Source organism: Petaurus breviceps, unplaced genomic scaffold, assembly GCF_028583685.1.
Source record: "Petaurus breviceps papuanus isolate PSGF00001 unplaced genomic scaffold, PetGlider_PUasm1.0 68, whole genome shotgun sequence".
Classification (NCBI taxonomy): domain Eukaryota; kingdom Metazoa; phylum Chordata; class Mammalia; order Diprotodontia; family Petauridae; genus Petaurus; species Petaurus breviceps.
In genome coordinates this window covers 136,078-140,503 of record NW_027186452.1, presented here as the reverse complement: position 1 = coordinate 140,503, position 4,426 = coordinate 136,078, and the positions used below count along the sequence as shown (strand labels likewise).

The 4,426-nt window shown below is 41.8% G+C and overlaps 1 pseudogene; it reads right to left on the bottom strand.

Moving 5' to 3' along the window:
• Window positions 1-1,855: 1,855 nt before the first annotated feature.
• Window positions 1,856-2,615, bottom strand: LOC138174047 (large ribosomal subunit protein uL10m pseudogene; annotated as a pseudogene).
• Between the last annotated feature and the right edge of the window lie 1,811 nt (window positions 2,616-4,426).

Below are 4,426 nucleotides of genomic sequence, written 5' to 3'. Positions count from 1 at the left end.
ATCTGGCAAATAGTAGACTTCATAAATGTTTGTTGACTGATACCTAGATAAAGTGCTTAGATATTTTATGACTATCTTTTGTGGGGTGGCTAGGTAGCGCAGTGAATAGAGCACCGTCCCTGAAGTCAGGAGGACCTGAGTTCAAATCCAGCCTCAGACACTTACCACTTACTAGCCATGTGACCTTGGGCAAGTCAACCCCAATTGCCCTCCAAAAAGCACAAAAAAGAGACTGTCTTTTGAACTAACTCTTTTTTAATTGCTTCTCTGATTTTCTCAATCCAATTCTCATCTGAGATATGATCACGAAATTCCTTTTAATTTCAATAATATACCTGGTCCAGGCAAATAATTTCCTTCAGGTACCATTTAGCAAAACTGCAAAGGAGCTGGGTGAATCTGTGAGTGTAAGACTCTTCTCAAATTTTCCTTTGCCTTCCCCTCATAACTCTCCTTATATTCAACAAAAACTCGAGGGGTTAAGCTTGGCAAAGACTTAAAGGGCTAGTGATCTTTGACCTACTTCTCACCGTCAACCAAAATAGTCATACTTCCCTACTACTTAAAGTTCTTTAACCCTCAGTTTCTAATAGTACCTAACATGCAGGGTTATTATTGTGCAGATCAAATGAAATCATATTATTAAAAAAATGAGATTATATTTGTTAAGTTCTTGAAAAACCTTAAGGTACTATAAAAATGCAAATTCCTACACTACTACACCTACAGGCTGATGCCTGCATATAGGTTATGGAAGGCATTTTAGGGCAGGAAAGCAGTAGCCATCAGAAGCCTATTGCATTGTCTCATAGAGTACTCACTGACAGTGTAACATGCTATTCGTGAATTGGAATTCTTGGCTTCGAAATGGGTTGTCACTGATAAGCTTCAAGACTATGTGCATGGAGTTCAATTCCAAGAATGGATGAACAACAGTCAACTATTTATAGTCTGACAAGTGCTAAGTTGTATGTTGCCAGCCTGCCAGCCAGAGAGAGAGAGAGAGAGAGAGAGAGCAGCACTGGATAATTATAAGTTCATCATGCATTATTAGCCAAGGAAGATGAACATAGTACAGATGCCCTATCCTATAGGCCATGTGCATCAGAAACCTGAGTGATACCCATGAAGACAATCTATGAAATGCAGTAAACATTTTGACTTGCACAAGGAAGCACAGATGAGAGTCTGGGACTGCCACCAGAGAGTGTGCCATTGGTGGAAGTAAGTATTGTAGCTAACACTGGATCAATCCCCTTAGTCCTCATTATCTTTAGATGATTGACAGCAAGAACTGCTTCAAAATGAAGGCTTTTGAGAAGTTATTTGGCTAAGAAAATGACTCTTAGATACTAAAGCTTAAATTCCCCAAAGGGCATCCTACTATTGATAGAGCATCAGAAGTCAGAATTAGGCAATGAACTTCTGTACTAGACAGTAATGGATCCAGCACAAAGATGATGTTCCACAGATGTTCCACGGTGACTTTGGACAATGGAGTCAGAGAGAATTCTGAAAATGGTTTGGAACAGTTTCTGCTAACCTCAAATGTCCATAGAAACATATAAGAAGTGTGAGAATAGTTCTTGGTTGGTCCGCAGCAAAGTACTGCTGCCTCATACCACTTCCCTGAAGAGTATGAGCACCAGCAAGCTTTTAGAACCATAATATATAGAATTCTTGCCATCACCCCTTTCACTTCCATGTTTAGGAACTGAAATTCACTCCTCTGATCACAATGTGTTGTCATTCTACCTCTTCCTCTGCTCTATAGCTTAAACTCTGATCTTTTTTTTTTTTTTTGAGTCAAAGTGGATTTATGGAAGCTTTTATTTGGATGGTGAGCCCTGCCCAGCTAAGTGTCTGTTACAGGGTCAGAAGAAGCTGGCTCTCCAGTGCTGGACATTTCACTGTCGTCTTTGTGCTGCTGTCTGATATATTGATCCAACAAGGCAGTCAGCTTACGGGGCTGGTGCTATAGGAGGCAATGGGTCTGAGATGGCAGGATGGTCTGGCCCCCTACCAACTCCCTCTGTACCAAAAACTGCAAGGGCAGTTTGGAGTAGTTCAGGAAACCTTGAGAGCTGAGGATGGTGTCATCAATGTAACCAACAAGTAGATAGGCACACTCATCAAGACCCGAAGCATCTCCTTGGCCTTGTGTTTTGAGCTCACTAGCAGCATGTTATGGTCAACAAAGAGAAGAAGCAGGTTTTGGTACTTGGATTCCTCCAGGAATGTATTCAGGATCGAATTGGGAAAGACTTTCGTAGAGATGTTGTGTTTCCGAAGCTGGTGCCCGACAAGGAGCTTATCCTCAGCACTCAGTGCCACATTCTGACACATAGCAATCATTTGTTTTTTTCTGAAAACTTGTCACCTCCTTTCGGAGCAGTTGACATGGGAGGGGAGGGCAGACAATGTCGGGGAATGGCAGGTTTTGTGGGGGGGGGGATATACTGGGTCAGTGCCCTCAACTTCTGTTGCTCAAAGTGCAAAACTCCAAAATATTGGGTGACAACCTTGGAGCCATGGTGAACAGTCTGGGTGGTGGGCAGTTGGCCAGCTTGAGGCTGGAGCCAGAGTCCCAGGATTCCAACCATAGCCACTGCCATCTTTGCCAGAGGTCTGAATGGTCTGGTTGGAGATGAAAGGAACACAGGATTAAACTCTGATCTTTATCCTCATTGTGACCTCCAGTCCTCTGACCTGTTAGTTCTTTACCAGCTATCACCCTTGTTCTAGCTACTCACTTCTCCTTTCCCAATCTTGATCATTTGATTAAATTCTACACTGTTGTCTTCTCTGGAATCCTTTGCCCCTTTATCCTATCACCAATCTTGCCCTCCCAACCCTCAGCACTGAATTTCTCCCACTGTCAGCTGCCTTTACTCCTACTTAGATGTTGCTAAACAAAGATGGAGAAAATCACAAAACCCTGCTGACTGGGTCCACTATAAATTCATGTTAACTTAATTTCAACTAGGTTCTCACTATAGCAAGACAATCCTTTTACATCTTCCTAACTCACTGGTCAACTAGGTGGCCCAGTGGATAGAGTGCCTGGCTTGGAGTCAAGAAGACTCATCTTCCTTAGTTCAAATCTGGCCTCAGACTTAACCAGCTGTGTAACCCTGGGAAACCCACTTCACCCTATTTGCTTCCATTTTCTCCTCTGTACAATGAACTGGAGAAGAAAATGGCAAACAACTTCAGTTATCTTTGCCAAGAAAACCCTCCCAAAAAAATGGATGTAGAAAATTGTAATAGTAGCTACTGGGGAAAAAAAAGAAAAAAAAAACCCTCATTATTTCACTAACCACAGTGGCTTCTTAACTCTGTTGTCTGTCTTCTGATCTCATCATTCAACTGAAATTGCTCTCTTCAAAGTTATTTTTGATTTCTTAATTGGCTAATATAATGGCCTTTTATCCATCCTAATCTTTCTTGACCTCTCTATAGCCTTTGACACTAGCAGTCACCTTCTTTCTGAAACTCTCTTCTTTCTAGGTTTTCTGGATACCACTCTTTCCTGGTTTTCCTCCTACCTTTCTAGTTGACTCTTCTCAGTCTTTGTTGGATCTTCATTCAAGTCATGTCTACTAACTGAACTCTGTCTCAGGTCCTCTTCTCTTTTGCTTCTATACGATTTCCTTTGGCAATCTTCTATCTCCCATGGTTTCATTTATCATCTCCATGCAGATGATTCTCATATCTATTTGTCTAACCCTAACTTCTCCCCTAGTCTCCGTTCTTTCATCTCTAACTCTCTATTGGACACCTCAAACTGGATGTCTCATAGACATCTTAAACTCAACATATTCAAAACTGAACTTATTCTCTTTTCCCCCAAACCCTCCACACTTACAAACTTCACTCTTACATTTGTGGACAGCACAATCCTCCCAGTGACCCAGGCTTCCACCGTGTCAACCTTGACTTCTCACTCTATTTTACCTTGCCCTTCTCCCATATACAGTCTGTTGCCATTTTACTTTTGTAATATCTCTACCATATGCCCCCTTCTCTCCTCTGACATTGTTACTATCCTGGTATGTGCCCTCATCACCTCATACCTGCACTATTGCAATAGCCTACTGGTTGATCTCCCTGCTTCAAGCCTCTCCCTATTCCAGACCATCCTCAATTCAACTGCCAAAGTAATTTTCCTAAAGTACAGATCTAACCATATCACCCCACTCCTACTCAATAAATTCCAGTGGCTCTATATCACCTCCAGGATCAAAAGAACATAATCCTTTTTTTCCCTTCAAAGTTCTTCATAACCTTCAAACCCCTCCCCACCAACTTTTCAGTCTTCTTACATTTTACCCTTTCTCCTCCTACATACTCTGCTATCCAGCAACCTCTTCATTGTTTCTTGAACAAAACACTCCATATCCTGACTCTAGGCATTTTCACTGGC